The following is a 13,765-nucleotide window of genomic DNA, read 5'->3' as shown; positions in this document are numbered from 1 at the left end:
AGCGAGACTTCCATTCTGCCACGACTTCCGTACCTGAACCTACTGGAATTCCCGAGGTCGTGCAATTAGCACATAGTGGGTGCCCACACAAGTATCAGCACAGCTGGGACGTCTTCTAGTTGGGGGAGAACTTACAGCAGAGGACAGCCACTTGGATCCAGTGCCAGCAGGTCCAGCAGAAGGTGGAGAGATGTACAAAATCTGGCCCAAGTTGCTATCTCCATGGCTTGCCCTGAACCTCCGTTAATGTGAGGCACTGAGCCTTTCTAAAATTCATGTTTGCAGGACGCAAACTGGCCTTCGCCACTTCAGCATGGTGAAATACTGAATGTTTGCCTCTTGTAGGCGTACATACGTTGGGGGCGCCAGAGATGGGACTGGCAGGAATTCCAGTGCTCCACATTAACCTGCCTCCATTCCCGACATCAGGTTGCAAGGGGCCGGACTCAAAAACCAGCTGACTTCCCAACCCCCACGCCCACCCACCCAACTCCCCCCTCCCGCAGAAAACTCTAGCGTTCCTGGAACAGGAACAGCATAGATGGGACCCACTCAAAAATCCACCCTACTCGCGCCAAATCAGGATTATCATAGAATCATAGAATGGTTACAGCATGGAAGGAGGCCATTCGGCCCATTGAGTCCGTGCCAGCTCTCTGCAACAGCAATCCAGCTAGTCCCATTCCGCCGCCCTTTCCCCGTAGCCCTGCAAATTTTTTCCCTTCAAGTGCTTATCCAATTCCTTTTTGAAAGCCATGATTGAATCTGCCTCCACCACCCCCTCAGGCAGTGCATTCCAGATCATAACCACTCGCTGTGTAAAAAGGTTTTTCCTCATGTCACCTTTGGTTCTTTTGCCAATCACCTTAAATCTATGTACTCTGGTACTTGACCCTTCCACCAATGGGAACAGTTTCTCTCTATCTACTCTGTATAGATCTTTCATGATTTTGAATACCTCTATCAAATCTCCTCTCAACCTTCTCTGCTCTAAGGAGAACAACCCCAGCTTCTCCAGTCTATCCACGTAATTGAAGTCCTTCATCCCTGAAATCATTCTAGTAAACCTCTCCTGCACCCTCTCTAAGGCCTTCCTAAAGTACAGTGCCAAGAATTGGACACAATACTCCAGTTGTGGCCGAACCAATGTTTTATAAAGGTTCATCATAACTTCCTTGCTTTTGTACTCTATGCCTCTTTATAGAGCCCAGGATCCCGTATGTTTTTTTAACCAATTTCTAAACCTGCCCTGCCACTTTCAACGATTTGTGCACAGATACCCCCAGATCTCTATGTGCCTGCACCCTTTTTAGAGTTGTACCCTTTAGCTTATATTGCTCTATTTTTGTATTCCTGCCCCATTCATCATACTTCTCCTTCAATCACAAGGAGAAACTACACCAACCTTTCTTCTCATTCTAATCACACTCACCTGTTGCTATTGCCCTCACAACAGGCACAAACGGCATTCTACTTTTATCTGGTAACAAATCAAAAGCATTTCACTCCTCTGCTAACTGCTTTCACATTTCACACTGGAGCCACTTTCTTGCACATGACCATCTTTCCATCCTGCTCACAACTTGCTGCTTCTCGTGCACACTATATGAAGATGCCTCACACATCTGCACAATTCTTTACAACAGCCACTCACTAATTTTCTCCCTCTCTTTCTGCAGGAGAAGCTGGCTCACAGTAAACGGGAGAGGACCGGAACCAGGGGAAGGCAAGCCTCCATTCAGGTGCTCACGCAGATCAAGGAGGAAGCTCTGCAGATCCTTGGCGCAGGCAGCTCAAGGAGGCTGCTGTCTGCAGGGTGTCTGCCTGTTTCTCGTACCTTTTCTCTGTCCTCAAGCAATCGCATATACAGGCAGCATGGCAACTTGGTGCTGCATAGCCCTGCAAATTAATTGCTCCTGCCTAACCTTTCTGTGTCATACCAACCCTTGTTCCCTCTCCCCCTTTTCTAGGTCCATCCATTGACTCAGATTCCGTAGCAGAAGACTCAGAGTGGGCAAACCTCCAGAAGAAGCACCAGCACAGAACTTTGCACCCTGGGTGCTATAGATAGTGAGTTAGAGGGGTCTGCGCAGACTGAATGACTCAGCAGTAGTGAGTAACAGCAGGAGCTGATAGAAAGGACATCCTGGGAGATGGCTTGTCGGAGGACAAGCTTAGGTCCTAGCTCTGCTGAAGAGCATAGAGATGCCATCATTCAGGGCCCAGCCTTCAAAAGAAAACTGCTTTCTGCGCACCAGCAATTGTTCGGGCCGTTGGATTACCCACATAGGAGCTGCAGTCCCATATCTGAGAGTATGGAGGAGTCTGTTCCATTGTGTGGCATTCTGGTGCAGGGCATCAGCGCTCTGCAGTCTACCATGGAGCTTGTGGTCACTTTTATGGATGCTGTAGCCGGGCCTTCTGTACAGGACTGCACCACCAGCTCTTGCAGTTTTGATTGAAACTCAAATTGGTGCCATTCAAGCTCTTTGATCCACCATCTCCACCACCTTCGAAAGGCTGTGGGAATGTACTAATAGGAGCTTCAATTGCATCACATATCTCCTACAGTCTGGTCTCCCTCAGATCAGTGAGAGCACTGAGCTCCTAGAGGTCACCGACCATGAGCGTCTCAAGGGCTCTCACATGATCATCCATGTGGTAGCTATTGACTTTCAATGTCAGGTGTCATGTATATCGTTGTTGGTCAGAGTTTGAAAGTTCTTTATTGCAGGGTGAAAGGAGTGGGGGAGATGGTGGTCAGGACTGTTAATGCAGGAGTGGGGGAGGGGCAAGGGGAAGCAGTAGTCGATCGATTTGCCAAAGAGCTCTGGCTGCAGGCTGGTGTTGCACTCCAGCTTCTGCTCCATCTTTTTTTGCTGCCATCGAGTCTTTCTCTTCAGATGGCGGAAGGTCTTCATGCTGTGCAGTCTCCATTTGCTGTGTCCGTTGCACAACAAGTTGTACAGAATGCAGTGGATGACCACAATCCAGGAGACTCTTTGTGGGCTGTACTGCAGAAAGCACCCAGTCCTGTCCTGGAAGCTAAAGCATTGTTTGAGCAGTCCAATGATCTGCTGGCTGATGGGTCTAGCGGTCCCATGGCTCAGGTTGTTTCTGTTCAACTAGTGAGCATGGGGTTTACAGAGGTGTCATGGGCCAGGTGTAAAAGGGTAGCCCTTATCCTCAAACAGCCTGCCTCTGATATGTTCTGTGGGATCAAAGAATGGGGGTGATGGAGGACTATCACAGTATATAGACGTCATGACAGTTGCCAGGAAGGCGGGCTCAGACATGCATGATGTGCTGGTGGTGATCACTTACCAGCTAAACATGAGGGAGTGGAAGCCTTTTCTGTTCATGAGGCTGCCGGCTCACTGGGAGGTGCCCCGATGACTACATGGATGTTGTCAATCACAGCCTGAACTTGGGCGAAGTCTGCTATGGTAGCAAATCCTAATTCCCTGCTGGTTCCTGGAGTCCAAGGGGAACGTGATATGCTGGATGGCTTTTGAGATGAGGGTTTCAATTACCTGCTTGATGCGGGCATGGATTGCAGTCTAACTAATATTACAGATGTCACCTGCTTCAACCTGGAAATTGTCCAAAATTTTAAAAATTGAGAATCGTAGTGACTTTTGCTGCCATAAGCAATGTAGGGCCAATTGGGTCAGTGCGTTGCAGGTCTTGCTGTAAGGTTGGTGACAGCACTGCTTCTCAGTAAACTGGGTGACTCTGGGCCTATAGACCCTACAGACAGGACAAGGGCACCTGCAAACAGCCTTCCTCCTTTGTGGACTCCTAACAGTCCCAACTGTAGCTCCCTGCGGTTCCCCCACCTGCTACTGCTGCTCCTCCTCTTTCTCCAGAAAGATACTTGCAGGTGAATGTCCCTTTAACTAGCACTTAAAATGGCCATTTCCTGCCTATACCACCTAGTCTACAGGGTGGGTCCAGCACTGGGCGTTACTTCCACTTTTTGGTGTGAAAATGGCATTAGGGTCCTACTGACATTATAGGACCCAATTTGAATACTAGAAGGAGGCTCCCACCTACCTCTGGCAGGTGCCTGGGCTAAACTTGTGAAGGCCCCAAACAAAATGGCAGCGGGCGGATCGGGAATGGGGCGGTGAGTTCAGCGTCGTGATTTTCGGAGCGCCACTGCCTCATTCCTGCCTGGCGGAAGCAGTGAAAATCAGCTCCATAAAGTCTTATGACATTAAATGGTAGGATAAGAGGAGATGTGATACAGTATGATGATTGCTTTTATTTAAAAGTTCAGGCCATTGAAAATGAGGGCATTAGCACATGATACCAGTATGTAGATGCAAATAAAGATCTAGATTACCCATTCAGTGAGTTTATATTCCAGCAGCAGCCAACATTTGTGCTTGGCTGTTCCACATAAGCTTGTCTCGACTTCCCAGCAGGGCCACAAGATGGAGTATTAAATGACAGACTATTGCTGCATTTCAGGTGGACAAGGCAGCAATATGTGCCCCACTTGACAGAAGAGTGCTTTCATCCACTAAATCACAGCTTCCTAATAAATGGCTGCTGTAGAAAACACTATAGCATTATGTTGTAGTTATATTGCAGATACCTGCTTTTAAAGCAGTGTGAGCCAGCAGTACCAAGTTATACTGCACAGCTCAGATAACTAGTCTGTGAAATTTTTAATAATAAAGAGGAAACTCTTATGCCAGTCTTTTACTGACAGTAAAAACATAAATTTTGGAATTTTTTGAAACTATAGTGGCATAGACCAAAAAGTTCACTTTGCAATGCTGGCAGTTATATTTCAACTGGGGCAACGCCAGACCAGCATGAGTCCCCTCATCAAGATCAGAGAAAAATAGGCAAACATTTTTTCTATGACAAAATCATGTATGTAAAAAGAACAATCAAAAAGCCATGAATTATACTCAGTACTTAAAGGGTTAAACTGACTCATCTCATTCAGTGACTCCTTACCTAAAAGCACTGTGGGAGAACCTTCACCACACGGACTGCAGCAGTTCAAAAAGGCGGCTCACCACCGCCTTCTCAAGGGCAATTAGAGATGGGCAATAAATGCTGGCCTTGTCAGCGACGTCCACATCCCACGAACGAATAAAAAAAAATGTATGAACACTTGCTTCAGATATTTTTCACTGCAATTCATTCCTGCACATTTTACTGAAATGACTTTGAGATGAAGCAAGATTTGACTGTTCTATTAGACTCTGAAGCGGGAGACCTGAATTCAAATCCCAGCCTTTAGTGATATATATTGATACCTGTGCTCCCCTTGGGAGCAGTTTGTAATTTTGGGCAAAATCAGCTGTGGTAGGGAGACAAAATTAATCAGGAAAGGTGTATTGTCAATAGCAACTATATAGATGTGGGCGGATTGTATTGCAGGTAATTTGGGAGAAGAAATCAAAGAGGTAAATACCAAAACTTAAAATAATTAAAATAACATTGAAGATGAATTCATGACTTATGGCAAGATCGTGGTAATAGTTGATACAATAACAACAGCTCAACTATTGATTTCATTAATGTTAGAACAGGACCTTTACTTTCAAATATCAAACCTTATTATACACTCAGGCTGTTAGAAAGGTTATGTTTGCAATTGGTTTTCATTCTTATACAAATTAATTTATTTATACCTTCACATTACTGATTGATTTTAGCAGATAATAACATGGTTCTCCAGCATGGTTCATAATCTCCTGTTGTCAAACTAGCACCATGATATCCTAAATAGATTTAGGAGCTCTATGAGGTAATTACAACACAGAATAAATATTGCTCTCATGATTGGGATGTGACACTTCTGCAGACACACTATTCAGCAGCTACTAGGGATCCATGGAGGTGGCATCTGTTTCCCTGTTAAGGGATCAGGGTTTTTGTCAGTCAAATGTCTGCTCTAAATCACCTCGTGTCAGGGAAGCCAGCTGAAACAACAGTTGTTTTTATTTAAACGTAGGACATTTCCCCTTGGCAATAAATAACATGGGCACTTGCTCACATGTGTGAGAGACCTTGGATTCACAAGTGTCACCATCTTTTGTCTAGTCCAAAACCAAACAAGGGTTAGAGTGGGTTTGGGGCAGGGAATGGATCATGATATAAATTCAAATGTTTTGTTTGCTATTGAAATGTCAGCCTTGGCTCAGTGGTAGCACTCATGCCTCTGAGCCAGTAGGTTATGGGTTCAAGCCCCACTCCAGAGACTTGAGTACATGTACTATTTCAGTGCAGGACTGAGGGAGTGCTGCACTTTTGGAGATTCTGTCTTTCAGATAAGACTTTAAACCAAGGCCCTGTCTGTCCTCTCAGGTAGATGTAAAAGATCTCACTATTCAAAGAAGTAAGGAATCTTACAACACCAGGTTATAGTCCAACAAATTTATTTTAAAATCACATGCTTTCGGAGATTATCTCCTTCGTCAGATGAATGAATGAAAAGGTTCTCAAATCGCATATCTTATACTATGTTGGGACAGCATCACACCAATCAAAAGGTGTCGTTGTTATTCAAACAGGCCAGTCACGGAGAACAGCACGTCCCAGTACACTAGATATACATTGTGTCTATTACACAGGCCTGCCTGTGTAATAGACACAATGTATATCTAGTGTACTGGGACCTTTTGATTGGTGTGATGCTGTCCCAACATAGTATAAGATATGCGATTTGAGAACCTTTTCATTCATTCATCTGACGAAGGAGATAATCTCCGAAAGCTTGTGATTTTAAAATAAATTTGTTGGACTATAACCTGGTGTTGTAAGATTCCTTACATTTGTCCACCCCAGTCCATCACCGGCATCTCCACATCATATTCAAAGAGGAACAGGGGAGTTCTCCCGATGTTCTGGCCAACAGTTTTCCCTTAATCAAATCACTAAAAATCAGACTATCTGGTCATTTATCTCACTGCTGTTTGTGGGACCTTGCTGTGCACAAATTGGCTGCTGTGCTTCCATCCATTTACAACAGTAACTACACTTCAAAAAGTACTTCATTAGCTGTGAAGTACTTTGGGAAGTCTTAAGGTCAGGAAAGGCCCTATATAAATTAAAGTTCTTCTTTCTTTCATTCTTCCTGGTGAAAACTCATTGAAAACTTGTAATCAGCTTAGTAATTAATGTCATAGGACATAGAATTAAGTCGAAAAAACAGACTTCTATTTTAAAAAAATTGAACTTCTAAGGGGTAATTTTATGAATTCACATTCCCGCTGAGCAAGGTTCCACGCTGACTGTGCAAATTTGTAAAATTACCTCTTTGATGTCTGGTTTACATTTTAATCATTTGCAACAGTGCATTCAAAATCTGGGCCGTTTGATCTGAGACCAGACGAGGAGGAACAACTCTGAATTCCACAGACTTTCACAGAAGCGAATATTCACCTGCAGTTCACTGGGATTTTCGAGACAGTTTATTCTGTGGGTCAGTATCAGAGTGGAACATGGAAGACAACTTTGAATGAATTTTGGGACCACCAACAGTCACCACCGCTGATTACTAGTGTTTGATCTGAAACAATATGCTTCAGAGCTTATTCCCACTGGACTGAGAAATTGCCATCTAAGCCCACAGAACAGTGGCAATGAAATACCACAAAACTGTAACCTCTTTTTGCCTGAAAGTGTTCCAAGAAAGACACAAAGAATAGAGAGCAATTGTTTGGATTTCTAAAGCTAGTATTTGACAAATGAAAATTTCTGCAACATGTCCTACAACATCTATTTTTAAATCTGACTTGTCTAAAGTCATTTTTAAACATACTGTGGGAATGGATGAGGAATATAATCCTTTTGTTTGTTCTATTGTATTGTTTTAGTTCAAATTATTTCCAAACTGCTTTGACCTTATTGTAGTACTACCAGTGTGCCAGAAATGGTTACAAATAAAAATAATTTTCTAGAAACTGCTAGAAAAGGGTGAAAAATGTTAGGTGATATCCAAATGTCATCTCAGTCAGAGTGTGAAAAGATATTAGAAAGATAAAAGGTGAGTAAAACAGAGGGGAGCATGGTAGAATGTGAACACAAAAATCTGGTAAGAAAAAGAGGGAGGCAGCTAAGATCAGAAATTGCTAAAGCTAAAGTTCAGAACAGAGTGCCCAGGAAAAGGATGAGTCACTGTTCCTGAATTTTGCACTGAATGCAGTTGGAGCAGTGTAAGAGACAAAGTTTGAGAGGTGGGCGTGATATGGGAAGGGGGCTTGAAGTGGTGAACCACTGGACGGTAAAGAGAACATGCTTCAGACTGAATGAAAATGTTTAGCAAAGCAGTCACCCAATTGACATGTGGGGCTTGATATTAGCAGGGCGGTGGGTTCTCAGCAGGGGGTCGACTGGGCGCGTGGGTAACGCGCCCGGTGAAATCAGGGTGCTCCGCACGGAATCGCAGGCTGATTGGATCCACTTACCTGTGCTTCCGGGTTTCCCGCTGGTAAGCTGCGCGGCGGGCGGACAAGATCTGTCAGCTGGAGGAGCCCTATTTAAAGGGGCAGTCCTCCACTGACTGATGCTGCAGAAAATAGGAAAAATTACAGCATGGAGCAGCCCAGGGGGAAGGCTGCTCCCAGGTTTAATGATGCTTCACTCCAGGTATCATTAGATGGGGTGAGGAGGAGGGGGAGGACAGAGATCCTCCCCCCGGCGGGCGAGAGGAAGCGGCCTGCCTCTGCCACCATGAAGGCCTGGCTCGAGGTGGCAGAGGAGGTCACCTGCACCACCAACATATCACGCACCTGCATACAGTGCAGGAGGCGCTGCAATCACCTAAGTAGGTCAGCCGAAGTGAATACACTTACTCATTCCCCTCCCCTCCCCTCCGTCTGCCACATCACCGCCCCCACCCCACATCTCCATCTTCTCTGCCAACACTACTCTATCACATTACCCCTCACACCCACTCAAAACTCATCCTCATCTTACCTGCACTTACTCACCTCGCCAGTACTCATCCCGCCACTACCACTCAACCCAATCCTCATACAATCTCATGGCTCTATCTCATACTCACCCTCTCATGCATCTCTTTCACAGTCAGCCTCACTCAACCTGCCACTACCTGTGCTGCAGCCACAGGGCATGCATCACATATGTGCAGTAGGAAGCTTAAGGCAAACGTGTTGTGAGCATGAAGGGGATGCACAAGGCTGTTTGAGGGTTTGTCATGGTGTTTACTTATATTTAATTTCTGATCAACTCACATAACATTATATTATCACTACTACTGCCACGTCTTTGCGAATCTTGTCTGGTTTGTGCAATAATGCCCTTTCCTGAGGATCACTATGAAGACCTAGAACTGATGCCACCCATTGTGTCACTGCAGAGTGGGTGTAGGTGTATTTGCAGGGCTCTTTTGTGCTGACGACTGAGAGACGTCGGCGATGTCCCCGGTGGCACCCTGGAAGGATGCGGAGGAGAAGTTGTTGAGGGCAGTGGTGACTTTGACAGCGACAGGTAAGAAGATGGTGCTCGGGCCAGCCAGGAGCAGCTCGGAATGAAGGAGGCTGCAGATGTCCACGACTACATGTCGAGTGACTCTGAGCTTCCGTGTGCACTGCTGCTCAGAGAGGTCCAGGAAGCTGAGCCTCGGTCTGTGGACCCTGTGGCGAGGGTAGTGCCCTCTGCGATTCATCTCTCTCTGCAGTTGCCCTCCCTCCTCCTGTGCAGGTGGATGTGTCACAGCACTGTGTTGTGGAGCTCCATTTGTCAGAGGTGCACGGCGTGGCCGGTGAGGCTGGTGATGCTGTTCGTCCTCCGAGGAGGTCATGACTGCAGCTACGGCGGCCCCCATCCGGAAGATGTGCATTTGAGGGGGTCCGCAAGGGAGGTAAATGTGTCTGGACACCGGGGTAAGTGTGCAAGTTGGTGAATTTTATTGTTAGGGGGAGGGTGGTGGAGGCCAAACTTTGTCCAAAGTGAAGAGTGGCCACTTGCAATGAGTGAGGTTTCCCCCCCCCCCTCCTGTCAAATGAACCTTTGTAGCTGCCACAGGCTGATGGCTGCAACACATCCATTTGAACTGGGAGTGTTTCCCCCAGTACGGGAAACAGTCTCAGTTAATTTCAAAATCCCACCCCTCCTAAAATATCAGGTCAATCAGGTCTGTAAACGACCTGAAGTACCACCAGACCCGCCCCGGGAATCCCGGATTTTCGCAACGCCCCCGCCACCAACGCACCCGATCGTGGGTGCGAAAATCAAGCCCGTGGTGTCCTCCACCAATGTGAAAGAACACCTTCCCTGCAAGGTGTTGCAGGATGCCTTTAAGTAGCGACTGCCCTGCAGGATTTCCCTCCCTCCCAATGGGCAAGCTTCCTATAGGGAACCCGTTTCACTCTGGCAGCTCACCAATTTAATTTAAATTTGACCTGGCCATGAAAATATCTTGAGCCCCACGCCGATTCCATTGGGTGAGCATGCAATCGGTGGAATGTGGTCTCCTCACAATAGAAGTGAATGCACCATGAGAACAACACAGTATTTTAGACTGGAAAAAGTACATGCAAGTCACTGTCTCAATAGAAAGAGTGTTTGGGCCCCCAGACTATGGTTTGGGAAGAAATGAATGGACAGGTATTACATCTGCTGCAGTTGCATAGGAAAGAAAAAAGAAAGAACTTGCAGTTAGAAAGCTTCTTTCACAACCTCAGGACATCCCAAATCACTTTACAGCCAATGAAGTACTTTTGAAATGTAGTCACTGTTGTAATGTAGGAAATGTGGCAGCCAATTTGTGCACAGCTTGGCCTCACAAACAGCAATCAGATAAATGACCAGATAATCTACTTTAGTGTTGTTGGTTGAGGGATAAATATTGACCAGGACACCAGGGAGAACTCCCCTGCTCTTCTTCAAAATAGTGGCATGGAATTTTTTACTTCCATCTGAGAGGGCAGACAGGGCCTCAGTTTAACGTTGCATTTGAAAGACGGCACCTCCGACAGTGCAGCACTCCGGAAGAGCAACCAGTAGTGGATAGTTGGGAAAGGGTGGTACGAAGGCAACAGTCCCTCCAGAAAGCAGAGAGGCAGGGGAAGGTGTGCTGGGATCACACTGTAATGAGAATTCTGACAAAAGGTGCCCCTAAAACATTAACCTTTCTTTACTCTTTTCAGATACTGACAGAAATATTGGGGGTAATTTTCATCTCAAGCACATATCAGGTGGGCAACGGGGTGAGGCATGCACTGCGCCCACCCAAAGGAATTGGCATAGGGCTCATGCCATTTTCGTGGCCAGGTCTAATTTAACGTAAATCGTCAAGCTGCCAGCGTGAAAAGTGTTCTCTATAGGCAACTTGCCTAATTGGGGGCTGGGAAATCCGACAGGGTAGTCGCTACTTAAAGGCATCCTGCAATATCTTAAAGGATAGGTGCTTTTCACAGTGGTGGATAGTAGGCAACAAGATTGTGCAGTAGCAGACAAGATGACTTCGACTAGGGTCCCCAAGTTTTCTGATGAAGGTCCAATTGACCAAATGACCTTGGGCGACGGGTGCCAAGACAAATTAGTCAGCAGGCATAGAGAAATGTGGCAGGAAATGTCAGTGCCATCAGGAAAAAATGTAGTGATCTGGCCAGGACTGCCGAAGTAAGACTCCTCTTCACATCCCTCACACTTTCTGCAAAGCCCTGCAGGACCCTACTTTAGCCTTAGTGCCATCAATCCTTCTCTTCCCCATTTCAAGTCAGCTGAAAAACATCACTGCACCTCCTTTCTACTTGCACTCACACCTTCAAAATCTACTTCTGCCCTCACAACAACTTCTCCCTCTTGTCCACACTTGCTGTTTCTTCCTGTCATCAGCCAAACTAATGCTAAACTATCTGAGATATCTTTAAAATTCTTAAACAGGGCACATATTAACTTATGTCTTACTCTTGCTTTCACTCTTCTTGCTTTCACTCTTCTTGCAGGAGAAGCTGGCACACAATAGATGGAAGACTGCCAGAACAGGAGGAGATCCTGCCACTTTACAGACACCAATAGAAGAGGCTGCCATCTACATCATTGGCACAGAGAGGGCACGCAGCATTGGAGTTGGCCAGGCTGGAGGCCAGGCACAGCAGGGCGTTTGGGCATCATTCCTTCCTTTTCTTTTTCTACTCAACTCTTTCACTCACACCTCATCATGACAGCCTGGTGGCACAAGGCACTGCCACATCTGCTACTGGTTACCCGAGCAGCTACATCCTTCTCCATTTTTCTAGATTCATCATATGACTCGGCATTCCAGTCACACAGACTGAGGAGGAGATCCCTCCAGAAGATGCACCATCAACCACTCTTACACTTCTAAGTGCAAGCACGGAAATTGGCAACCCACATAGTATAGATAGTGAGTTAGCGGGGTCTGCTCTTGGTGATTTACTGAGTACAAGTGAGCAGAAGCAGGTACAGGTAGAAAAGATGGCCCTGGAAACAGCTCACTGCAGGGCCAGCTCATGTCCTAGCTCTGCTGAAGAGGACATAGAAGTAGACTATGAGCCTAGCCTCTAAATGAAAGATGATTTATGTGTACCAGCAATTGCATTGAACCACCTGCCAGGGAGCTTCCGCAACATGTCAGAGAGTGTCAAGGAGTTGACTAGCAGCTTGTATAGGGTTTTTGGCATGTGGCATCAACATGCTACAGTCAACCATGGAGCGTGCAGTCAACCCAATGGGCTCTGCAACTGGGTACTCCTTGCAGGTGTCTGTGGCACCGGTAATAGCATCTCTCAGGGATGTCAATGCAGACTCTGGGCTCAACCATCTCCTCCACCTTGTGCAGTCTTGGAGATTGAAAGGATAGGGGCTTCATGATCTTCAGACCCATGGATCTGATTGAAGCACAGCTCTGATGCTGAATGTGGGTTCCTGAGAGGAGCCATGAGCTAAATGTGCAGGGAATAGCCCTTGTCTCCAAGCAGCCGGCCGCTCATTTGCTATGCAGGGCAAAGAGTGGGGGGGATGGAGGTTTCCCGCAATATAAGCAAGTCGTGGCAGCTGCTGGGAAGACAGGCACAAACTTGCCCGATGTGATGCTGGTGATCACACAATGGTTGCCCATTAATGGAGTAGAAGCTCTTGTGATTCATGACGGCAGTGGAGTCATGTGAAAGAGCCTGCAGGGCAACAGGGCTGATGTCAATGAAACCCTGGACCTGGGGGAAGCCTGCAATCTGTGCAAATCCCAGAGCACTATCCTGCTTCATTCTGTTGTCCATGGGGAAAATTATGAAAATGTTTGCTCTAGAAAACAAAGCATCAATCACCTGCTTAATAGAAGCTGAACTGCCGACTGACTGATATTAATGATATCCCCTGTGGCAGCTTGGAAGGAGCGGGCGACAAAGAAGTTTAGGGCAGCAGTGACCTTGGCTGCAACAGGCAAAGGTGTGCTAGTTGTGGCAGTGGCTTGCAGGTCTTGTTGCAGGAGGTGACACAACTCTATGACAGTGTCTCTAGAGGAACAAAGCGTCCTTATGCACTGCTCCTCAGAGAATTGCAAGTATGTTTTCCTGGGCCTATAAACTCTGTTGGGAGGGTAAGGATTCCTTTGAGCTCGCCGCCTTCTATTTGTTCTCCCTGCAGCTGCAGCTCTGTTTGTTTCTTCCTCCTATTGTTGCCTTTCCTCCTTGTCTTCTTGCCAGAGTGGAATTCCCAGAAGGACTCCTGTGAAGAAAAAAGTGCGATGCCAGAAACCCCTTAAGAGTTCAGATCGTTCTACTGCAACCATGAGCATTTTGAAATCGTC

The 13,765-nt window shown here is 46.4% G+C and overlaps 1 long non-coding RNA gene across 2 annotated transcripts in view; it reads right to left on the bottom strand.

The window, feature by feature from the left end:
* LOC137339191 (uncharacterized) overlaps positions 1 to 13,765 on the bottom strand; it is a 142,535-nt gene that overhangs the window by 47,971 nt on the left and 80,799 nt on the right. Inside the window, exon 4 of one of the 2 annotated variants that reach the window (XR_010966624.1) lies at positions 13,603 to 13,683. The exons of the other annotated variant lie outside the window; for it this stretch is intronic. This is a non-coding gene — a long non-coding RNA (uncharacterized lncRNA). Of the gene's footprint in view, positions 1 to 13,602; positions 13,684 to 13,765 lie in introns of those variants that run through there. 2 annotated transcript variants of the gene reach the window in all.

Source organism: Heptranchias perlo, chromosome 1 (genome assembly GCF_035084215.1).
Source record: "Heptranchias perlo isolate sHepPer1 chromosome 1, sHepPer1.hap1, whole genome shotgun sequence".
Lineage (NCBI taxonomy): Eukaryota > Metazoa > Chordata > Chondrichthyes > Hexanchiformes > Hexanchidae > Heptranchias > Heptranchias perlo.
This window is presented reverse-complemented; position numbering and strand designations above follow the sequence as displayed.